Consider the following 26129-nt stretch of genomic DNA (forward strand, 5'->3'; position numbering starts at 1 on the left):
TGAATACCTCTCTGAGTGGTTTTACAGTGTCTCAGTCCTGTAGATGAATACCTCTCTGAGTGGTTTTACAGTGTCCCAGTCCTGTAGATGAATACCTCTCTGAGTGGTTCTCCAGTGTCCCAGTCCTGTAGATGAATACCTCTCTGAGTGGTTTTACAGTGTCCCAGTCCTGTAGATGAATACTTCTCTGAGTGGTTTACAGTGTCTCAGTCCTGTAGATGAATACCTCTCTGAGTGGTTTTACAGTGTCCCAGTCCTGTAGATGAATACCTCTCTGAGTGGTTTTACAGTGTCCCAGTCCTGTAGATGAATACCTCTCTGAGTGGTTCTACAGTGTCCCAGTCCTGTAGATGAATACCTCTCTGAGTGGTTTTACAGTGTCCCAGTCCTGTAGATGAATACCTCTCTGGTGGTTTTACAGTGTCCCAGTCCTGTAGATGAATACCTCTCTGAGTGGTTTTACAGTGTCTCAGTCCTGTAGATGAATACCTCTCTGAGTGGTTCTACAGTGTCCCAGTCCTGTAGATGAATACCTCTCTGAGTGGTTTTACAGTGTCCCAGTCCTGTAGATGAATACCTCTCTGAGTGGTTTTACAGTGTCCCAGTCCTGTAGATGAATACTTCTCTGAGTGGTTCTACAGTGTCCCAGTCCTGTAGATGAATACCTCTCTGAGTGGTTTAACAGTGTCCCAGTCCTGTAGATGAATACCTCTCTGAGTTGTTTTACAGTGTCTCCGTCCTGTAGATGAATACCTCTCTGAGTGGTTCTACAGTGTCTCAGTCCTGTAGATGAATACCTCTCTGAGTGGTTCTACAGTGTCCCAGTCCTGTAGATGAATACCTCTCTGAGTGGTTCTACAGTGTCCCAGTCCGTAGATGAATACCTCTCTGAGTGGTTTTACAGTGTCCCAGTCCTGTAGATGAATACCTCTCTGAGTGGTTCTACAGTGTCTCAGTCCTGTAGATGAATACCTCTCTGAGTGGTTTTACAGTGTCTCAGTCCTGTAGATGAATACCTCTCTGAGTGGTTCTACAGTGTCTCAGTCCTTTAGATGAATACCTCTCTGAGTGGTTCTCCAGTGTCCCAGTCCTGTAGATGAATACCTCTCTGAGTGGTTTTACAGTGTCTCAGTCCTGTAGATGAATACCTCTCTGAGTGGTTTTACAGTGTCCCAGTCCTGTAGATGAATACCTCTCTGAGTGGTTTTACAGTGTCTCAGTCCTGTAGATGAATACCTCTCTGAGTGGTTTTACAGTGTCCCAGTCCTGTAGATGAATACCTCTCTGAGTGGTTTTACAGTGTCTCAGTCCTGTAGATGAATACCTCTCTGAGTGGTTCTACAGTGTCCCAGTCCTGTAGATGAATACCTCTCTGAGTGGTTCTACAGTGTCCCAGTCCTGTAGATGAATACCTCTCTGAGTGGTTTTACAGTGTCCCAGTCCTGTAGATGAATACCTCTCTGAGTGGTTCTACAGTGTCTCAGTCCTGTAGATGAATACCTCTCTGAGTGGTTTTACAGTGTCTCAGTCCTGTAGATGAATACCTCTCTGAGTGGTTCTACAGTGTCTCAGTCCTTTAGATGAATACCTCTCTGAGTGGTTCTCCAGTGTCCCAGTCCTGTAGATGAATACCTCTCTGAGTGGTTCTACAGTGTCCCAGTCCTGTAGATGAATACCTCTCTGAGTGGTTTTACAGTGTCCCAGTCCTGTAGATGAATACCTCTCTGAGTGGTTTACAGTGTCTCAGTCCTGTAAATGAATACCTCTCTGAGTGGTTTTACAGTGTCCCAGTCCTGTAGATGAATACCTCTCTGAGTGGTTTTACAGTGTCCCAGTCCTGTAGATGAATACCTCTCTGAGTGGTTCTACAGTGTCTCAGTCCTGTAGATGAATACCTCTCTGAGTGGTTCTACAGTGTCCCAGTCCTGTAGATGAATACCTCTCTGAGTGGTTTTACAGTGTCCCAGTCCTGTAGATGAATACCTCTCTGAGTGGTTTTACAGTGTCCCAGTCCTGTAGATGAATACCTCTCTGAGTGGTTCTACAGTGTCCCAGTCCTGTAGATGAATACCTCTCTGAGTGGTTTTACAGTGTCTCAGTCCTGTAGATGAATACCTCTCTGAGTGGTTCTCCAGTGTCCCAGTCCTGTAGATGAATACCTCTCTGAGTGGTTCTCCAGTGTCCCAGTCCTGTAGATGAATACCTCTCTGAGTGGTTCTCCAGTGTCCCAGTCCTGTAGATGAATACCTCTCTGAGTGGTTTTACAGTGTTTCTGTGTTTAATCTACATGATATATCAGCTCTTACTGTTCGCTTCAGACTTGCTCATTCAAAACCTCTATTAGAGGCATTTTCACATTATCCCTGTAGGATCAGCTGGATCCTGGAGTGTTCAGAACATTAAAGCATGATGTGAAAACAAAATATATCTTGCTTAAAAAATAATAATAAGCAAACACATTCCCCCTTCCATATGTTTGGGGGGAGACTCCCCAAACATATGGAAGAAAGTACTCTGGTCAGATGAGACAAAAATGGAGCTTTTTGGCTATCAAGGAAAACGCTTATGTCTGGCGCAAACCCAACACCTCTCATCACCCCGAGAACACCATCCCCACAGTGAAGCATGGTGGTGGCAGCATCATGCTGTGGGGATGTTTTTCATCCGGCAGGGACTGGGAAACTGGTCAGAATTGAAGGAATGATGGATGGCGCTAAATACAGGGAAATTCTTGAGGTAAACCTGTTTCAGTCTTCCAGAGATTTGAGACTGGGATGGAGGTTCACCTTCCAGCAGGTCAATGACCCTAAGCATACTGCTAAAACAACACTTGAGTGGTTTAAGGGGAAACATTTAAATGTATTGGGAATGGCCTAGTCAAAGCCCAGACCTCAATCCAATTGAGAATCTGTGGTATGACTTAAAGATTGCTGTACACCAGCGGAACCCATCCAACTTGAAGGAGCTGGAGCAGTTTTGCCTTGAAGAATGGTCAAAAATCCCAGTGGCTAGATGTGCCAAGCTTATAGAGACATACCCATAAGAGCGTTGTGCCAGTAACCGAAAGGTCGTTGGTTCTAATCCCGAGCCGACTAGGTGAAAAACCTGTCGATGTGCCCTTGAGCAAGGCACTTAACCCTAATTGCTCCTGTAAGTCGTTCTGGATAAGAGCGTCTGCTAAATGACCAATTTATTTTTTTATTTATACCCCCAAGAGACTTGCAGTTGTAATTGCTGCAAAAGGTGGCTCTACTAAGTATTGACTTTGGGGGGTGAATAGTTATGCACGCTCAAGTTTTCTGTTTTTTGTCTTATTTCTTGTTTGTTTCACAATAAAAAATATTTTTCATCTTCAAAGTGGTAGGCATGTTGTGTAAATCAATTGATACAAACACCCAAAAAATATATTTTAATTCCAGGTTGTAAGGCAACAAAATAGGAAAATACCAAGGGAGTGAATACATTCGCAAACCACTGTATATCATGTGTAATTAAAATTAATTTGTTTTTTTAACTGATTGAATCAAACGTTTTGTTTTAACTTTTATTTGTGGTGTGGTTTTCATATCAGCCCTTTTGGGCTTCCCATCCTCACCTGAACACCGTTTTACCTGTTTATTTTCAAATCAGCCCTTTTGAGCTTCCAGCCTCACCTGAACACCGTTTTTACCTGTTTATTTTCAAATCAGCCCTTTTGAGCTTCCAGCCTCACCTGAACACCGTTTTTACCTGTTTATTTATCTGCAGTGTTTTGTCTTTCACTTCTTTTCTTTGGTGTGAATAAATAAAACCTAAAACCTAATTGAGAAATGGTTTCACTTGCAATGACTTGTTATGTTTAAAACGTGATTTAAACTGAGACTCAGTGATATGACATGAAGGCTGTGTGACTGCTTGTATTCATATATGGACCTGATTTCCATTCAGACTGCTTTGTCCAGCCAAGTGGCACTTTGTGGGATACATTGAATGTAATGGAGTTGAAGTTATGTTCCCAGCTGTCCACAGGATGGAGCCAGAGCAGCATAACTGGACTGGTGAGACCTGAGTAATATCCCAGGGAAATACACTATATATCAAATCAAATCACATTTTATTGGCCACATGCGAACCGAATACAACAGGTGCAGACATTACAGTGAAATGCTTAATTACAGCCCTTAACCAACAGTGCATTTATTTTTTTAGAAAAAAAGTAAAATAAAACATCAACAAAAAAGTTTTGAGAAAAAAGAGTAGAAGTAAAATAAAATAACAGTAGGGAGGCTATATATACAGGGGGTACCCGTGCAGAGTCAATGTGCGGGGCACCGACTAGTTGAGGTAGTTGAAGTAATATGTACATGTGGGTAGAGTTAAAGTGACTATGCATAAATAATTAACATAATATACACAAGTATGTGGACACTCTTCAAATTAGTGGATTCTGCTATTTCCAGCCACACCCGTTACTGACAGATGTATACAATCGAGCACACATAGTTACACAGTGCTTTTGGAAAGTATTCAGACCCCTTGACTTTTTCCACATGTTCAGGCTTATTCTAAAAATGATTAAATTGTTGTTTTTTTACTCATCAATCTATACACAACATCCCATAATGACAAAGTTATGGGTTTTTAGAACTCCTGCATTGTCTTGGTTGTGTGCTTAGGCTCCTTGTCCTGTTGGAAGGTGAACCTTCACCCCAGTCTGAGGTCCAGAGAGCTCTGGAGCAGGTTTTCATCAAGGGTTCTCTGTACTTTGCTCTGTTCATCTTTCCCTCGATTCTGACTAGTCTCCCCAGTCTCTGCCACTGAAAAACATCCCCACAGCATGCTGCCACCACCATACTTCACCGTAGGGATGGTGCCAGGTTACCTCCAGACGTGACGCTTGGCATTCAAGCCAAAGAGTTCAATCTTGGTTTCATCAGACCAGAGAATCTTGTTTCTCATTGTCTGAGAGTCCTCTAGGTGCCTTTTGGCAAACTCCAAGCGGGCTGTCATGTGCCTTTTACTGAGGAGTGGCTTCCGTCTGGCCACTCTACCATAAAGGCCTGATTGGTGGAGTGCTGCAGAGATGGTTGTCCTTCTGGAAGGTTCTCCCATATCCACAGAGGAACTCTGGAGCTCTGTCAGTGACCATCGGGTTCTTCGCGGGTTCTTCGTCACCTCCCTGACCAAGGCCCTTCTCCCCCGATTGCTCAGTTTGGCCGGGCGGCCAGCTCTAGGAAGAGTCTTGGTGGTTCCAAACATCTTCCATTTAAGCATGATGGAGGCCACTATGTTCTTGGGGACCTTCATTGCTGCAGACATTTTTTGGTACCCTTCCCCAGATCTGTGCCTCGACACAATCCTGTCTCGGAGCTCTACGGATAATTCCTTCGACCTCATGGCTTGGTTTTTCCTCTGACATGCACTGTCAACTGTGGGACCTTATGTAGACAGGTGTGTGCCTTTCCAAATCATGTCCAATCAATTGAATTTGAAGTTGAATACATGTCCTTTCCTTTAATCACTGTATATTCCTCCTTTTTAATCACGTTGTTTTCCCACTCCGATGTCCGTCTCGAGTCCTTTTCTGCCGTCCATGACGATGTTAACTCCAGTGGTGGAAAAAGTACCCAATTGTAATACTTGAGTAAAAGTGAAGATACCTTACCAGAAAATAACTCAACTAAAAGTGAAAGTCACCCAGTAAAATACTACTTGAGTAAAAGTCTAAAAGTATTTGGTTTTAAATATACTTAAGTATCAAAAGTAGATGTAATTGCTAAAATATACTAAAGTATCAAAACTAAAAGTACAAGTATAAATAATTTCAAATTCCTTACATAAAGCAAACCAGACGATTTTCTTGTTTTTAAAATGTAATGTTCAGCCAGAGGCACACTCCAACACTCAGACAATTTACAAACAAAGCATTTGTGTTTAGTGAGTCTGCCAGATCCAGAGGCAGTAGGGGAGGTTCTCTTGATAAGGGTGTGAATTGGACCATTTTCTGTCCTGCTAAGCATTCAAAATGTAACGAGTACTTTTGGGTGTCAGGGAAAATGTATGGAGTAAAAAGTACATTATTTTCTTTAGGAATGTAGTGAAGTAAAAGTAAAAGTAGTCAAAAATATAAATAGTAAAGTAAAGTACAGATACCCCAAAAAACAACTTTAGTAGTACTTTAAAGTATTTCTACTTAAGTACTTTACACCACTGGTTAACTCTCTTTCTTAGCTAGCTCGACTATGCACTTGCCTCTGCTATCAATACACTGTGCTAACATTAGCCTATTCTGTACCACAGAAAATAACAGTTTTAAACAGTTGTAAAAACCCACTTCTTCCAGACAGAATAGTTCCTGTAGATTCAGACTTACTCATCACCAATCTTTTGTTATGTCTCGTGGGTTTCATAACCACTTCTGTATAACAATTCAATAATGATGAGACAGGAGACAGGAATCAGTTCAACCATTTATCTGGAACGTGATCATCTCAACACATACAAACCCCCATGATGCTCTGCGGCACAATTCCAATACACAGCAAATACATAGATAAGTAAATGGACACTAAACAAAACTAATAGAGGAATTTAAATGTTCAGTTGTAGAAAGTAGGGCCATGGGATAGGGTCAGAAAGGTCAGTATGTTTGATAACTGGTTCCAGAGGTGACATAACAAGCATAAGGTCCATTATAACACAGTGAAGTAGAGGTGGGAGCTAAAAGCAGACATGGACAGTGAGACGGTGTGAGGAGGTCAGGGGTGAAACACTAGATCAGGACATGTAGAAATGGCAGGGCTGGAAATAGACACAGAGACACATTCTGATCATGGCTCAGATTTGACCTGAGATGCCATAGAAAAGTCCTGTCCAGTAGGCTATATGGGATTTCCTTTCATCAAAATCCAACACATGGAAATGTGTCCAGTGTGCATGTGTGTGTCCAGTGTGTGTGAGTGTGTGTGTATGTCCAGTGTGTGTGTGTGTGTGTGTGTGTGTGTGTGTGTGTGTGTGTTCAGTGTGTGTGTCCAGTGTGTGTGTGTGTTCAGTGTGTGTGTGTGTCCAGTGTGTGTGTGTGTGTTCAGTGTGTGTGTGTCCAGTGTGTGTGTGGGTGTTCTGTGTGTGTGTGTCCAGTGTGTGTGTTCAGTGTTTGTGTGTCCAGTGTGTGTGTGTGTGTGTGTTCAGTTTGTGTGTGTTCAGTGTGTGTGTTTTTGTGTCCAGTGTGTTTGTGTGTCTAGTTTGTGTCCAGTGTGTGTGTCCAGTGTCTGTGCGTGTGTGTCCAGTGTGTGTGTGTTTGTGTGTGTGTCTAGTGTGTGTGGGTGTCAAGTGTGTGTGTTTTTGTGTCCAGTGTGTGTGCGTGTGTGTTTGTGTGTGTGTGTCCAGTGTGTGTGTGTGTGTGTCCAGTGTATATATGTGTGTTTGTTTGTGTGATTGTGTGTGTGAGTTCAGTGTGTGTGTGTATGTTCAGTGTGTGTGTGTTTGTTCAGTGTGTGTGTGTTCAGTTTGTGTGTGTGTCCCCAGTGTGTGTGTGTGTGAGTGTGCAGTGTGTGTGTGTTCAGTGTGTGAGTGTGTGTCCAGTGTGTATGTGATGTGTGTGTGTGTGTGTGTGTGTGTGTGTGTTCAATGTGTGCGTGTGTGTGAGTGTCTGTGTCCTGTGTGTGTGTGTGTTCAGTGTGTGTGTGTCCAGTGTGTGTGTGTGTGTGTGTGTATGAGTGTGTGTGTCCAGTGTTTGTGTGTGTCCAGTGTGTGTGTCTCCAGTGTGTGTGTGTGCGTGTGTGTGTGTGTGTGTCCAGGGAGTGTGAGTGTGTGTGTGTGTGTGTGTCCAGTGTGTGTGAGTGTGTGTGTGTCCAGTGTGTGTGAGTGTGTGTGTCCAGTGTGTGTGTGTGTGTCCTGTGTGTGTGTGTGTGTGTGTGTGTGTGTCCAGTGTGTGTGTGTCCAGTGTGTGTGGAGTGTGTGTGTCCAGTGTGTGTGTGTGTGTCCTGTGTGTGTGTGTGTGTGTCTTGTGTGTGTGTGTGTGTGTGTGTGTGTCCAGTGTGTATGTGTATGTCCTGTGTGTGTGTTTCCAGTGTGTATGAGTGTGTGTCCTGTTTGTGTGTGTGTGTTTGTCCAGTGTGTGTGTGTGTGTGTGTCTAGTGTGTGTGTGTGTCATCTGTGTGTGTGTGTGTGTGTGTCCAGTGTGTGTGTGTGTGTTTGTCCAGTGTGTGTCCAGTGTGTGTGTGTGTGTGTGATCAGTGTGTGTGTGTCCTGTGTGTGTGTGTGTGTGTGTCCAGTGTGTGTTTGTCCGGTGTGTGTGTGTTCAGTGTGTTTGTATCAAGAGTGTTTGTGTGTCCAGTGTGTGTGTGTGTTCAGTATGTGTGTGTGTGTGTCCAGTGTGTGTTTGTCCGGTGTGTGTGTGTACAGTGTGTGTGTGTGTTTCCAGTGTTAGTGTGTGTCCAGTGTGTGTGTGTGTCCAGTGTGTGTGTGTGTGTGCAGTGTGTCAGTGTGTGTGTGTGTGTCCAGTGTGTGTGTGTGTGTTTGTGAATCTAGTGTGTGTGTGTGTGTCTAGTGTGTGTGTGTGTGTGTGTGTCCAGTGTGTGTGTGTGTGTGTGTGTCCAGTGTGTGTGATCAATGTATGTGTGTCCTGTGTGTGTGTGTGTGTGTGTGTGTGTGTGTGTGTGTGTGTCCAGTGTTTGTTTGTCCGGTGTGTGTGTGTGTTCAGTGTGTTTGTTCAGTGTGTGTGTGTGTGTGTGTGTGTTTGTGTGTAGTGTGTGTGTATCAAGTGTGTTTGTGTGTCAGTGTGTGTGTGTTCAGTATGTGTGTGAGTGTCCAGTGTGTGTGTGTGTGTCCAGTGTGTCAGTGTGTGTGTGTGTGTGTGTACAGTGTGTGTGTGTGTGTGTGTGTGTGTGTGTGTGTACAGTGTGTGTGTATCAAGTGTGTTTATGTGTCCAGTGTGTGTCAGTGTGTGTGTGTGAGTGTCAAGTGTGTGTGTGTGAGTGTCCAGTGTGTGTGTGTGTCCAGTTTGTCAGTGTGTGTGTGTGTGTCCAGAGTGTGTGTGTGTGTGTGTGTCTAGTGTGTGTGTGTGTGTGTCCAGTGTGTGTGTGTGTGTCCAGTGTGTGTCAGTGTGTGTGTGTGTGTTTAGTATGTGTGTGTGTGTGTCCAGTGTTTGTGTGTCCAGTGTGTGTGTGTGTGTGTGTGTCCAGTATGTGTGTGTCCAGTGTGTGTGTCAGTGTGTCAGTGTCTGTGTCCTGTGTGTGTGTGTCCAGTGTGTGTGTGTGTGTGTGTCCAGTGTTTGTGTGTTCCCAGTGTGTGTGTGTGTCCAGTGTTACCATGGTTATTATTTACAGGGACACTGAGGAGTCACCATAAACCCTAAACCCTGGATAGAGGGGCTCAGTGAATGTGGAGTGGAATGTGTTCAGGTGGGTCAGTGTGTCAGAGGAGACTCTGTAGAAGGACAGAGTGCCGGCTGGCCAGTCCAGATACACTCCTACTCTGTGGGAGCTGGAGGAGGGGACGTCTATGGTAGTGGACTTATTATTGTGACAGGCAGAGTAACTGTTGTCAGAGCAGTAAAGACTCCAGGACTTGTCATTCCATCCAATCACGCAGTCCTTAGCCCTTCCTCTCCTGCTGATTCCTTTATATGTCACTCCTATAACAGCCCTCCTCCACTCCACTCTACCTCCCAGTAACAGCGCCCAGTCAGACCCCTCTCTACACAGCACCTGTCCACAGCCCTCAAATCTCTCTGGGTGACCAGGATATGCTTGCTCCTCTCTCCTCCATGTCACCTTTCTGTTCTCCTCAGACAGAGAGAGGAATCTGTTTACTGTGTTTAGGTCCAGTGTGAGATCACAGACATCTGATGGATGAAACCAGACACAATATTAGAAATCATCATCATCCACATTAGAATGTTAACTCACTTTTCACTAATTCATTTAATGTAGATGTTTCTAGGTATCAAAGGAGAAGTTAAGGTAACTTGAGATTTGTTGAATGATCATATGTTATACTGTATGGTAATATAAAACACACTTATTCCCATTAATTACACACTCAAACACACACACACACACACACACACACACACACACACACACACACCTGTATGCATGCATGCATGAACACACACAAACATTTCTAACGTAACACTAACGCGTCACACACACACAGCACACACATTGTCAAAGCAACTCTTTGTAAACTTTGGTGTCCCTGATTTGTGCTTCTGTAGAACTACAGCTGATATTTAATATGACCAAGTAAGTAATGATGGTGGTCTTTGACTTTGACTTCACTTGAATTAAGACTTATTCTTAGTCATATTCTTCCCAGCAGTCAACACTCACATTTTCTAAGTCCAGGTTTCATTGTGTTCTCTCCACCATGTTCCACACTGTAGCGGTAAGCAGAAGAACAGACAGTCATTGAGTGATAGACCTGAACTCACACACACACACACACACACACACACACACACACACACACACACACACACACACGGTTAGCATATAACTTTGTACAAGCGGTGGTAAGAATGTTTGTCTGTGTGTGTGTCCAGTGTGTGTGTGTGTGTGTCCAGTGTGCGTGTGTGTGTGTCCAATGTGTGTGTGTGGTATGTGTGTGTGTCCTGTTTGTGTGTGTCCTGTGTGTGTGTGTGTCCTCTTTGTGTGTGCCCAGTGTGTGTGTGTGTGTCCAGTGTGTGTGTGTGTGTCCAGTGTGTCCAGTGTGTGTGTCCAGTGTGTGTGTGTGTTTGTCCAGTGTGTGTTTGTGTCCAGTGTGAGTGTGTGTGTGTCCAGTGTGTGCACACACACAAACACAAACTGGACACACACACACACTGACCACACACAAAACACACTGGACACACACACACACTGACACACACACACACACTGGAAACACACACACACACACACACACTGACACACACACACACACACTGGACACACACACACACCTGAACACACACACTGGCACACACTGAGACACACACACACACACTGACCCACACACACACACACACTGGACACACACACACACACTGACACACACACACACTGGACACACACACACTGACACCCACACACACACTGGACACACACACACACACACACACACACACACTGGACACACACACACACTGACACACACACACACACTAGACACACACACACACTGACACACACACACACTGAACACACACACACACACACACACACACACACACACACACACTGGACACACACACACACACAGGACACACACACACACACACACACACACACACACACACACAGTCTTTATATAACGTATTCCAAGTGGTGGTCAGAATGTTTGTCTTAACTAGCCTGATAACTCCAACATGTCTGATATGAACATTGACATAAACCCTCTACATACTTGAGTTTCTCCAGTCTGCAGTGTGGATCCTCCAGTCCAGCAGAGAGCAGTCTGACTCCTGAGTCTCCTGGGTGATTGTAGCTCAGGTCCAGCTCTCTCAGGTGTGAGGGGTTTGACTTCAGAGCTGAGACCAGAGTAGCACAGCCTTCCTCTGTGACTAGACAGCCTGACAGCCTGCAAAGAGTCAAATCATATTAAAACCACACTGCTATTCTTTGGTGGTGAAAATAGTGGCAGTATATTTTTTCAAAATGTTCAGATACATCAGTGTCCTGAAACCCACCATATCTATTCATAAATTAATGTATCATTATTAGAAATGATCATAATATTGCTTGTAGAGAGAAACATGTAAAGTACAAATATTTGAGTAGACTGACCAGAGCAGTTTAAAAAGCAGTATCAGTCAAAAGACAGACAGTGAGGTATCAGATTTAGATTGTATTGAGTATACAGTCCACACCATATCTAGTTTGACAGTGAAGCTAACATTTTAAATGTGGCTCTGTACTCCAACATTTTGGATTTGAGATCAAATGTTTCATATGAGGTGACAGTATAAAATGTAACCTTTTATTTGAGGGTATTTTTATACATATCTGTTTCACCGTTTAGAAATGAAAGCACTTTATGTATCTAGTCCCCCCATTTGATGAAGTCAAACGTATTCTGACCAATTCACTTATAGTGTATTAAAGTAGTCAAAGTTTAGTATTTGGTCTCAAACTCGTTGGTTGCATTTGCAGTTTGTTTTGGTTGTGTTTTGGGTTATGTTTTGTCCAATAGTATCTGAATGGTGGATGATGACTGGATTAATCTTCTGTCTAAGTGAGTAGATAACATGTTTCTAAACACTACTAAATTAATCATGATGATGTCATGATTAAGAAAAATCATGAATGAATCATGAAAATTAATGAGTGAGAAAGTTACAGAGGCTACAACAAAACATGCTAACCTCTCACCATTACCAATAACAGAGGGGGTATGATCCTTGTGCCTCTGTAACTTTCTCTTTCATCATCATTCACGATTCATTCATGATTATTCATAATCATGGTAGCATCCACATGAATGTAGAAGTGTTCAGAAACATCTTCTATTCTTACTGACAATACAAGTGAAGTGACTCCAAAAATGACAGGACATTATTCACCATTCAGTTTCTATTGGGAAAAACATAATCCAAAACACAACCAAGACAAACTGCAAATGCATTCAACAAGTTTGTAGAATCACAAGCTTGATGAATCACTGTGGGTAAGGAATATGGATACTAAACTTATGACTACTTTAATACAATATTAGTGAATATGTCCAAATTATAACGACTTTTTCAAATGGGAGAAATAGATACATAAAGTGGCTTTCATTTCTAAACAGAACACAGATATGTATTAAAATACCTCAAATAAAAGGTGACATTCTGTACTGTCACCTAATATGAAACATTATATCTAAATCCAAAATGCTGGAGCATAGCACCAAAAAGGTAAACTGTAAGCTTCACTGTCCAAACACATATGGTGTGGACTATGTGTTCCTGGTAAACACACGTGGATCTGGTGAACAGTTATCACTTGTTGACCAACTACAGGAATACTGACCTCAGAGTCTCCAGTTTACAGTGGGGATTCCCAGTCCAGCAGAGAGCAGCTCCACTCCTGAATCCTTCAGGTCATTGTTACTCAGATCCAGCTCTCTCTCAGGTGTGAGGGGTTTGACTTTAGAGATGAGGGCCAGAGAAGCACAGCCTTTCTCTGTGACCCCACAGCCTGACAGCCTGACAAAGAGATCATCATGATTTCACAAACACACTGTTAATTTAACACCAGTAGTGTAGAAGGCCAATGGCAGATGCATTTGGTTTATTCTCTTAAACAACATATAGATTCATCTTCCGTCTCCTAGAATTGTATGGTCATATTGTTATACTAATGTGAACATCAATGCAGTGATTCAATATGTTATTCAATATAATATTATATAAATATTATAATATATATTTTTCTCTAAACTGAATATTTCTTCCTGATGATTAGTACTTCAATGTCATTTTATGTACTCACAGAGCAGCTCTGGAGGCTTTGACCACTGGCAGCAGCCTCAGAAGACCTTCCTCTGATCTGAAGTATTTTTTCAGGTCAAACACATCCAGCTCCTTTTCTGAAGTCAGCAACACAAAGACCAGAGCTGACCACTGTGCAGGTGACAGTTCTTCTTCTGAGAGACTTCCTGATCTCAGGTAGCTTTGGATCTCCTCCACTGAGAATGGTCATTCAGTTCATTCAGACAGTGGAACAGATTGATGCACCTCTCTGGAGAGGGATTCTCCCTGATCTTCATCTTGATGTACTTGACTGTTTCTTCATGGCTCTGTGAGCGTTCTTGTCTTTGTCAGTAGACCTCGTAAGTGCTTCTGATTGGACTCCAGTGAGAGGCCCAGAAGGAAGCGGAGGAACAAGTCCAGGTTTCCTGTCTCACTTTGTAAGGCTTTATCCACAGCACTCTTGTACAAAGTAACTTTACGTCGGGTCCTACCTCACAGAAAAGTTCTGGACGTTGAGTTTCGGCCATTAGATTCTCATGTTGTTGATGAATGACAGGAACACATATACAGCAGCCAGAAACTCCTGAATGCTCAGATGCGACGAAGCAGTACACCTTGTCCTGGTACAGCCCACATTCCTCTTTAAAGATCTGTGTGCACAATCCTGAGTACACTGAGGCTTCTTTGACATCAATGCCAGCCTCTTTCAGATCTTCTTCATAGAAAAAATCAGGTTGCCATTCACAAGCTGTTGAAAAGCCAGTTTCCCAGTGACAGAATGCTCTCTTTATTCCAGTGTGGAACTGTCTCTTCTTTCCCAAGATACTTTTCATTCTTCTGTTTGGTATGAAACTCCACAAGGTGTGAGTACATCTCAGTCAGAGTCTTGGGCATCTCTTCTCTCTGGTCTGTACTCAACATGTGTTCAAGGACTATTGCAGAAATCCAACAGAAGACCGGAATATGGCACATGATGTGGAGGCTCCTTGATGTCTTTATGTGTGAGATGATTCTGCTGGCCAGGGCCTGATCACTGAATCTCTTCCTGAAGTACTCCTCCTTCTGTGGGTCATTGAACCCTCGTACCTCTGTTCACCTGGTCAACACACACTGAAGGGATCTTATTGGCTGCTGCAGGTCGGGTAGTTATCCAGAGGGAGAGCAGAGGGAAGCAGATTTCCCTTGATGAGATTTGTCAGCAGAACATCCACTGAGGTTGACTCTGTGACGTCACAACAGATCTTGTTCTTCTGGAAGTCTAGGGGCAGTCGCGCACTCATCCAGACCATCAAAGATGAACAGAACTTTTGTACTTGTCATAGTTGGAGATTGTTGATTCTTTGGTTTCCATTGAGAAGTGATTGAGAAGTTCAATGAAAGTGTGTTTTTCCATTTTCATCAAATTCAGCTCCCGAAAAGGGAATGAAAATACAAATTGGACATCCTGATTTGCTTTTCCTTCAGCCCAGTCCAAAATGAACTTCTGCACAGAGACTGTTTTTCCAATGCCAGCGACTCCCTTTGTCAGCACAGTTCTGATAAGTGTGTCTTGTCCAGTTAAGGGTTTGAAGATGTCGTTACATTTGATTGCAGTCTCTGGTCTTGCTTGTTTCCTGGTTGTTGTCTCAATCTGTCTCAGCTCATGTTCATTATTGACCTCTCCTGTTCCACCCTCTGTGATGTAGAGCTCTGTGTAGATCTTATTGAGAAGTGTTGGGTTTCCTTGTTTAGCGATCCCCTCAAATACACATTGAAACTTCTTCTTTAGATTAGATTTGAGTTCACGTTGGCAAATCACAGCAAGCTCATCTGAATGAAGAAATAACACAGAGGATATTAATATTACGTCTGTTTTAATGCCTACAGTATTGTTGGACTGTTATACAATTTTAAATTATAATCATTTCTTCGCTTAACTGACTCTATAAATGTGTAAATGTTTTCATAATGCATTACAGACTAGTGTGACTGATTATATTATAATGGGTATTCTCTCTCTCTCTCTCTCTCTCTCTCTCTCTCTCTCTCTCTCTCTCTCTCTCTCTCTCTCTCTCTCTCTCTCTCCTTGATGAGGTCAAGGTGTTGTGTTAAGGCTGCTACAATATCATTTAGTTACACAGCTACTTTAGCTGTACTTTAGCTACAGCTTTTAAATGTTCTAAAACAGCATTCAACATGAGGCAGATAGCTCTTACTTTTCTCCAGTGTGTCAGCAAGCTCCTTCTGGGTTCATTTTCCTCAGGACGTGCGAAGTGTGATCTTCAGTGCCCCCTCTCTGGCACTGCTCTCCTGCTTCTCATCTTCTCCTTCCTTTATCTGGATCTCAGAACGTAATAAGTAGAACTGACGATCGTTTTAGTATAAAGCTCGGACTTCAGAATTTCATTATATGAGCTAAATAAAAAAATTAAATAAAGGAAAAAAGTTATAAATTATAGGTGATGTCTGACATTTCTAGGAACAAATAAAGTGAAAGATATTGATGACTCTGGAAGACTGACCACTGAGAATCTCTGACTCTGATCTCTCCTGTTGGTTTCTGTGGACAAAACATGAGATTACATTTCCTCATCCAGGAGTGCACACACACACACACACACACAAAACACACACACACACACACACACACACACACACACACACACACAGGGAGGGAATGTTGTGTTTGTTTAATATTGTTTCAGGACTATGAAAATTGGAAAAGGGATTAGCCTATGGATTATGAAAACAACAAAAATTAATGAAAATGGGAGAGGAGAAATGACTAGAGACAGTGTTGTTTAACTCACTGACCATGACCCATGAGTTCTTCTTACCTTTGTTCACTAGAAGAGTCTCCCTCTCTAAACATTATAGGAGGATCCATAGACCAGTCACTCTTCATGGACACATAGCTGGGTACAGGGGAGGCTGGTCTCTCCTGCTTTGATTGGGCTTCAACACAACAGAGACAAACATTACATCTCTCATCTACTCTGAGCTCAGATGGGAAACAAATTTCATTCCAAAACGCTATATATATCCATTTTCAGAAATGTTGGTCAATTTTGTTTTATTGTTTAAAGAAATTATGAAAGAAAGATTGTGTTTTTTCACTATCTAATCATGGCATGGGATTGTTCAATGACAGACATGTATTTGTTTAAAATCCATCACATGATGGTTTCATTTCAGAGACAAAAATGTGTTTCTTTGTAAATGCTATATATATCTGTCTACTCTCAGAGAAATCAGTAGTATTGCTAGGTTTTACACAGTAATAAATGTAACAAATAACTACATTTGTAATAAAGAACTGTACACATGTACAATTCAATACAGTAATATGAGATCTGTATATAAAACATTTACATTTTACATTTTAGTCATTTAGCAGATAGTTTTGTCCAGGGCCGGTATCTCAAAAAGCATCTTAAGGCCAAGTTCATCATTGAGAACCTTTGTAGGAGCATTGTTAAATCTCTGAGCTGTTCCCAAAACCATCATTATTAACGTTGCACTTGAAAACGCTCATATTCTAAAAACCTGCCTCAGACCACTTGTAGAGAACAGCCAAGTGAGTCGTTAGATGCTTTTTTTGCCCTCCGTCACTTTATACACAGAAGATCTCCGCTAAACATAGAATCGCATGGTTTATCCGTCTCTCTGTGACCACCGATAAATTCAGAAACAAAGTTGAATACCAAATACAAAGTTCCCAATTTCTTTGCGGAATTGATTCAAACAAGGGACGATATAAAATTATGCTTCAAATGAGAGAATATTGGAATATATTCCATGTTCAATATATTTAGTTTTATTTTTGCTACTGTAGGCTACTGTCTGTAATTTGTCTCAATATATTTCATGATGTGTAGCTAACATGTTGCTCAATGATGTGCCAAATCTGTGATTTAGTGCATTTTATTGTGCTTGAATTGAATAAACTACCTCAATATTTGCAGCCGTAGGTGGAGTAATATCTTTCTAGAAGCTGATCCGTTGGTCAGTATGTGAAATAATGATAATGTTAAGGAAAGATTTGAATGGAGAAAAATCCAAGAGCGCCCCCTCTTCGACATCTATCAGTATATAAGAGATGATACCTTGTATGCCCGCGATCCAGTTTTAGGTTGCTGCGGATATGGAACTCTGACCTTTAAGGAGGCGACTCGAACTGCCGTTTGCCCGACGCTATAAGGAGTAAAGATGAGTAATGTCAGGGGTAGAGGTAGTTGAAATAGACTATATGGCGAAAGCACCAGTACTGAGTAATGTGAGGGTAAGGTAGTTGAGGTAATAACAGACTATACACAAGGAGTAAGTATGAGTCAATGTGCAGGGTACCAGGCGAAGTTGAGGTAATAACTAGACTATATACAAGGAGTACAGTATGAGTAAAGGAGGGGTACCAGGTAGTTGAGGTAATAACTAGACTATATACAAGGAGTACAGTATTAGTAATGTGCAGGGGTACAGGTAGTTGAGGTATTATGTAAGGGTAGGGAAAAGGAAGAATAGGATAGAGATTACACCATCAGGAGTGCACAAACAACACACACACACAAAACACACACACACACACACACACACACACACACACACACACACACACACGGGAATGTTGTGTTTGTTTAATAATGTTTCAGGACTATGAAAATGGAAAAAAGGATTAGCCTATGGATTATGAAAACAACAAAAATAAATGGGAAAATGGGAGAGGAGAAATGACTAGAGACAGTGTTGTTAAACTCACTGACCATGATCCATGAGTTCTTCTTACCTTTGTTCATTAGAAAAGTCTCCCTCTCTAAAGGATATAGGATGATGCATAGACCGGTCACTCTTCATGGACACACAGCTGGGTACAAGGGAGGCTGGTCTCTCCTGCTTGATTGGGCTTCAACACAACAGAGACAAACATTACATCTCTCATCTACTCTGAGCTCAGATGGGGAAACATAAGAAGAGTTTCATTCCAAAACGCTATATATCCATTTTCAGAAATGTTGGTCAATTAGCTTTTATTGTTTAAATAAATTATTAAACCACTACAAGGCTTTATAAAGGTGTCTAAAGTGTGTAATTTCCACTTTAAAATGTCAGACTTGATTTTCCCTGATGAAAAATGTATGAACCCCTACAGAAAATATCCCTTAATTACATAAAAATGCACATTTGCTATTGCTGCAGGATTATTTTCCTGCTGTGAGAAACTGGGTCAAATGAAGATATGGCATCTGTAAATGCATTCATCTTAAGGTAGCTAGGTGAGACGACCACGTATCACAGTCAAATATACAGGATACGAACATTACATTCCAGCAAAACAATGGTTTTAAATCACATCTCAAATCTACAATAGTTACATTGAAGGTACCCATTAGTAATCATTTCTGATGAAAAAACACAAATGTGATTTTCTTTCTCCTATATAGCACTTTGGAATATAAATTCTTAAACAATATTGTCAGCTCACCTCTTAGCTTTGGTGTCATGTCCCCAAAGAGACTCATTTTAGAGACAGGGCCCCCTCCTCTCTCTCCCCAGAGAGACTCCTTTTAGAGGCAGGGCCCCCTCCTCTCTCTCCCCAGAGAGACTCCTTTTAGAGGCAGGGCCCCCCCTCTCTCTCTCCCAGAGAGACTCATTTTAGAGGCAGGGCCCCCCTCCTCTCTCTCCCCAGAGAGACTCATTTTAGACCACTGACCCCTAAACAGAGATGCAGAATGTTGGTTGTGGTGAACACAGTGACAACTAATTATTGAATGTCAATTGTTCTCTTTTATTCATGATCTCTCAGAAATAAAACAGTTTACTAATAGATACATCCAAACAGTCAGGTGATTTAATGCAATGACTTTTTCTAGCCCAATGACTACTCAAAACCCACCAACAAGGCCTGAAAACTAGGCCAAAACACAGACCCTGATAGGCCTACATCTTATTTCAGATAGCCTCCAGTAGCCTGGGCAACATGTAGGCAAGATGTAAGCTGAATGATTTAGCAGCTTGCTTAGTTCAAATTGAAAGACTAATTTATTTAACACGAACAGCAAGACGATGTTGAGGTAGGAAGTGCTTCTGTTGCCCAGTAGCCTGCTGGAATAGGCTACTGAGGATGGGGTCGTAATTTCAATCAATGAATCAAATATTAATAATATGGATATGAACTGAATAGGCCCATGCTTGTCAACAACAGCAAGGTTATTTCTTTACCTGTAGCCTAATCTGGCTGACTGTTACCTTCAATCTAATGCATTCTAACATCTGATCAGCAATTACGATAGAACTGTGACCATGGTGACACTTGATAACTTCCAATTGAATTAACTAAACATGGCCATTAATAATTACATAATAACACAAGGCTACAACAACAATAAACTGAAGTTATAGGCTTACTTTAATGACAATGATAATAGCCTACCTCATAACATGTGGGCCTACTGATTAGTTTCCACTTTGAAAACTGCTGTCTGTCAGCAACTCAACTCAAGTAGCAGTTCTACTAACTTGTAATATCTCATTCCAGGTATTCATTCTCTTACTCTGTCCTTTAGAATAGATTATTGTTCAGAAATACTTAGAAATACTCACTTTATTTTTTTGTTCTCTCCATATCGTGTTTTCTGCTCTGTCGTCTCAAAATGGATCCTGTACAAAAGAACACATTTACTTTCTGTTTCAGCTCAACCGTCTCCCCACCCTGATAATAAAGTGTTTTATTGGTATCTTCCACTAGATGGCAGTAAACACCTGCTGTAACTAGACTTTCCAACAGTAAGTGTTCTGTTTCTTGGTCCTGGTGACTCCTGGGAAGTGTCCCAGAGGAGGAGTGCTGACCCAGGATCAGGTCCCCCTGTCCATGTAATCTGATTCATTATGATTGTTTTGTCTCATGTCTCTTTATATTAATATAGCCTGGGGACCATGTAGCTGGATTGAAATCACCTTGTTTTATAACCTTCTTTGTTGCTCAGTGGTACTTCAATTGGCCGGACCATGCCCAATTCTTTCACACGGTAATGCTCCAGCATCCACTCAGAGCTTATGCATCTAATGCATTCCTCAAATACTGCAGAGTTGTTAAGCAAGTCCCTGAGATCGTCATGTTCAACCACGTTTATTTGCTTTTTTGTAAGATGAAACCTGAGGGGATCACTGTAGTGTGTCATAAATGCATCCAAAATGGTTCTGAGGTCCTCAACAATGCTATTCTGTACCGTAGCTGGGATGCAGTGTTCTTTCCTGATTTTCAGAATAAAAAGACAGATCGTTTTTGAGACCTTCAATTAGCTGCTCAGTGTTGATCTCTGTGGCTTGAACATATTCAGCCTCTGGCAGACTCTCTACATCACTCATGTCATCTTCAATGGGATCAGTCCCCGTCTCAAATTCATCATGAGGGCAAATTTTCATCTAAGTTGGCGCTTAAAAGCTCTGTGGTTTTGGTAGATGTGTGACCGATAGGTGCTGAAACATCTATTTGTTTTCCCACACCCATTAATTCCACAGGTAATTAGAAAATGTGGTTCATGCTGGTGATAGATGCCAATATGTGTGAGTCGTCTGGACACAGAGAAAGTATGCTCGTTGCAAAGTGGACAATAGAAGAGAGTTGGCATTCTTCAGAAAGATTGTGAACCTTGGAATGATGGGATGGAATCATGGAGATCATTGGTACTCAGCCACTTGCAGACATCATCAAGACATCATCAAGGGACCAGTCTTCCACAACCACACTCAAATTAAAGTTGACACATGAAGCAAAAGTGAAATGTATTAGTGTTGAGGCTAAAACAAAACCTATCCCACTCTTTCCAGACAACCACCTTTCCTCCTCATTTGTATTTATGGTTGTTCCATAAAGAAGCAGAGGTGGTCAGGAAAGGTGAAGATGTCTGTCTCTTATTTATCTGACGCCATATTTCTTAGTATGGGACATTATGGGATTCTGCAGTCCCACATTTAAGTGTTGACTCAGATAATATGATGCTCCAAATGGGACATTAAGTTCTTCTTCCATGTCAACCCAAATTGGCCTATTAGAGTTCTCAATAAAGAGAGCCTATTTGGGCAGTTATAAAGGCTTCTTGCTATAATTACATGTTAGGGAGCTTTAATCCTCCCTTCTAAGTCTTTACCTGTAATCTAGCTTGGTTCATCCTGGCCCTTTTAATAGTCCAAATGAATCATTTTGTCTATGGTGTTAAAGGTGTAGGCAGGTATGGACAGTGGAAACATGCTGATGATGTAATTCAGTTTAGGAGCTTTAACCATCTTCATAACATGTGGCCTACCCCACAATGAGATTTGTAGCTTGTCCCAGTTCTTCAACTGGAGTTGATTTTTGTTCAAACACTGTATTGATTGATTGATTGATTGATTGATTGACTGCAAATACATTCATTCACCATTCAGTTAGTGTTGGAAAAGATAAAGGAATTACACAGAACACATTATAATCAAACTGTATTGATTGATTGATTCACTATTCAGTTAGTATTGGATAGACAAAGGAGTAACACAGAACACACTATAATCACACTTCAAATACATCCAAATACTTTATAGAGGCTAACCTGTTAGTAGATCCATAGCGAGCTTTAAACGTTGTCTTGCTTTGGTCTGAAATACAGAGGACAGAACAATCCGCCCCAATCCGCCAACCTGAAAGACATCAATTAGACACTAACACAACATAAACAACATGAATATTCAATATCAAATGCATCTAACTAATCTGAAATGTTTTATGTATTCTTCTTTTTGTCAAGTCGAACATAATCTACATTGGGTCATCTGTGTGTGTGTGTGTGTTACCTGTTCGTGGTGGTTGATACATTTCTCTATCAGAGCTCACAGCTCCCAAACTCTCCACCACTTAACTGGACAGGGGCAGGATAAGCCAGGTACTAAAGGGAGGAGGATGGAAGGAGATGGTGAAAAAGTATATCATGGGTTTAAATGACTACAATTTCTCAATATTGAGTCTAGCTAGCTAAAGTTAGCTAACGTTACAGTAACTTTAACTAGCTAGCTACTGTAGCTAACGTTAGCTAAAACGTACCAACATTTATACAACAATTACCAGCTAACATTACAGGCTATGTAGCTTGGCTAGCTGATGAAAAACCAAGAGTACATTACATGATGTATTGTTTTTAAGTTATTTGATAGTAGTTTGATGAATTATTATCTTAGCTAAGCGAATAGCTAAGGTTCACTCACCTTTCACGTCAATCCGTTGCAAGTCATCTCTTATTGGTCGCGTCTCTCCAACCATCCGCGCGCTTCCCGCTTCCAGTTGTCTTTTGACCAACGGTCTCAATTTGAATTCTGCGCTCGAGGGGCCTTTACTCACGAGGGCGCTGCTGGTTCCAAAACGAACCCCTCTTTTGAAAAGGCTTCTTCAAAGAACCCCTGAAGTCTACAACGGTTCAACAACGAGCTGATGGCAGAGTATAGGCTTGGAAATTAATCTTAAGGTATATTTTTTAACCTTATATTATCCTAAAGGATCCTACAGGAAGCTTTTCTTTTAAGAGTGTAGTTCACGTTTACTCATTTATCTGCAAAACCATGCCTTCCGAGTTGTAAAAGGGGTGGCCAGCCACATAATTAGTTTTAAAAGTCTACCATGACAACAACTATCCCATTGACTATATCCAGTAATAGTTTCTTATTGTTCTAGTTAAGATCTCACAACACAGTTACGCTACTACAATTAAGGCATAAGACATAAGTATATATCATTTGAAAATGCAGACAAAATTGGCTTGAACTTGTCGTGTAATAACAATTTTGAAAAACACTAAAAAGGCTATGTATTCTCCCAAGGTCAATACTTCAAAAAATAATGAATCATAAAATGTTTGTCCTCTGTAGTTGCGTGTCTTTCTTTTTTTGCTGAAATCCATACTTTTTCATTAAACGTTAATGAAATTCAACCACCGACTTTTTGCTCCTTTTTTTTTGCAACTGTGTCATTTGAATATCCAATGACTTAGACCAAGGGCTCCAAATACTCGTTGTCCAATCAAATCACACAATCTGCAGATGGGCTGTCAACCAATCAATATTTTGCAGATCATTACAGGCGTCAGTAAACACAAAATTGGGCGCATAACTTTATTGACTTGGCACATTTTCTGTCCAGAGACACTGAGAAATAACAACCAGGAAAGATAAATCATAGAAAGATATGTTTATTTTACATATTACAATAATTGTATAGCCTAGGTTTCATTTACAAACAGACACATTCACTACATTTGTTCCATTATTCACTAAATTACTTATTATTTTCAGTAAACTCTTATTCTATAACATTTATTGTTTTAACATTCACACTGCTAGTTTTACACATTATATTTATATATATATACACACTACCGTCATTTATATAAATATAATATATAATTATCAATATATAACCATATAATAGATATATAGCATTTACTATATAGACACACACACACACACACACACACACACAGAGACACACACACACACACACACACACACACATACATACATACATACATACAGTATTGAGAGATAGGGAGAGACAGACAGTTGTGAGGACAATATGTCTGAGAATCAATATGTAGGTGGTAGTTTAGAATGAGTTAAAGGCAGAGGAGGGTACAATAGGACAAGTGTTTTGTCCCTGACCAGTCCTCCTACTGCCAGACCACTGGATCCTGTGTCCCCATCTAAAACCTCATTTCTGTGCCGGCCGTGCGTGGCCACACTAAGAACCAAGACCCAGAAGAAGGGTAAGAAGAGGACATTGGCTGTTACACCAGCTAAGGAGAAGAAGGTGAGATTGGCTGTTACACCAGCTAAGGAGAAGAAGGTGAGATTGGCTGTTACACCAGCTAAGGAGAAGAAGGTGAGATTGGCTGAAACACCAGCTAAGGTGAAGAAGGTGAGATTGGCTGTTACACCAGCTAAGGAGGAGAAGGTGAGATTGGCTGTTACACCAGCTAAGGAGAAGAAGGTGAGATTGGCTGAAACACCAGCTAAAGTGAAGAAGGTGAGATTGGCTGTTACACCAGCTAAGGAGAAGAAGGTGAGATTAGCTGTTGCACCAGCTAAGGTGAAGAAGGTGAGATTGGCTGTTACACCAGCTAAGGAGAAGAAGGTGAGATTGGCTGTTACACCAGCTAAGGAGAAGAAGGTGAGATTGGCTGTTACACCAGCTAAGGAGGAGAAGGTGAGATTGGCTGTTACACCAGCTAAGGTGAAGAAGGTGAGATTGGCTGTTACACAAGCTAAGGAGGAGAAGGTGAGATTGGCTGAAACACCAGCTAAGGTGAAGAAGGTGAGATTGTCTGGAAGACCAACAAAGTCCCCTGTCCCCGAGGTGAAGAGGACACCTCCAGTCTATGGGTCTGGTCCCCTTGCCAGGGCCAGATATTACCTGGATTGCCATCAATACCTCCATGCTTTGTTTATGAGGTCACACGTGAAGAAGTACAAAGAGGACATCATCAAGAGGGAAGGTAGTAGAAGTATGTGATAAGAGTGATTGTTTTTTAGACTTGAGATTATAATTCAGTTGATATGCCATACCATATATCTACAATGTAGGATAATAGGTTTGTGCAATTTCTATGTACTTTCAGAGAAAGGAGTTAGTGCAGGAAAAAGATGGTCCCTTGTCCCAACCGGTGGAGACAGAGGTCTTTCAGACCTTTTCCTGGAGTGAGACTCTGGCGTGGGCAGAGGAGAAGGCACCTTTGATGACCACCTGTTAGAGGGCAACCCTTCCCCAGGCCAGAAACCTCAAAGTAGACGTCATCAAAAGTAGAGAAATCACCACAATGTGAGGATTAACCCAATATCATGTTCACACTAGATGTCCAATATCAATCAGTTCACAATTGACATGTTGTACATAGTTGTACCGTTTCTACAAGTAACTTAGTAAAGTAAGTACGCCTCTGACATGTAAGCCTTGTCCGAGACAAAAGACTAAACTAAGAGAAGAAACCTTCTAATGTCTCCTCTTTTCAGAGACGACTTTCAACGTAAGAAGCAGGACCTCCTTGACAGAGGGACATGGATGGTGCTGTCAATGGCCTTGTTCACCAGCAGGCAAAATAAAATGAAGTTTGTACCAACATGCCTGGAGATGGAGCTGTGGAGGGAGGAAGCTGTGAGAAGATATTCTTCACTCTGAACTCCATGGCCATCTGCCTATGTTCTGATGCCACTAGAGGACATGTTAACAGGTTGAGGGTCGGCAATGATACCCAGATCATGAAGTGGAAGAAACAGGCTGAGGTAAGTGTGAGTCTTAAACATATGTAAACACAATTTTGATTCAGCCTATTTCATAATTCTGTTATTTCAAGGTGATTACACAGGCTACCTTATTTATGAGTACAATGAGTGGTTATTACGTGTATGTCAGTAATGTCAATGTTAATTCCAGACTAAGATATTTAAGAGGAGACTGGCCTATTCACAGGAGGAAACTGTGATGTACGGAACGTTCTCAATGACCTGGGACAATGTCCAAGTATGTCCAAAATGTGTGGTCTAACATTCTATTTATTATTGTGATGGTTCAGTAAAACAAGAATATATCTTCCAAATGGTATTTCCCATATACAGTGCATTCGGAAAGTATTCAGACCTCTTCCCTTTTTCCACATTTTGTTACGTTACAGCCTTATTCTAAAAAAATTAATAAAATCCTCATCAATCTACACACAATACC

The 26129-nt window shown here is 41.5% G+C and overlaps 1 long non-coding RNA gene across 1 annotated transcript; it reads right to left on the bottom strand.

Moving 5' to 3' along the window:
- Positions 1 to 20009: 20009 nt before the first annotated feature.
- LOC123484453 lies at positions 20010 to 22257 on the bottom strand. The gene is made up of 3 exons (XR_006658537.1): positions 22220 to 22257; positions 21979 to 22066; positions 20010 to 20050 (listed from the first exon to the last, which is right to left on the bottom strand). It is a non-coding gene; the product is annotated as an uncharacterized LOC123484453 (long non-coding RNA).
- Between the last annotated feature and the right edge of the window lie 3872 nt (positions 22258 to 26129).

Source organism: Coregonus clupeaformis, unplaced genomic scaffold, assembly GCF_020615455.1.
Source record: "Coregonus clupeaformis isolate EN_2021a unplaced genomic scaffold, ASM2061545v1 scaf0321, whole genome shotgun sequence".
NCBI classification, from domain to species: Eukaryota; Metazoa; Chordata; class Actinopteri; order Salmoniformes; family Salmonidae; genus Coregonus; species Coregonus clupeaformis.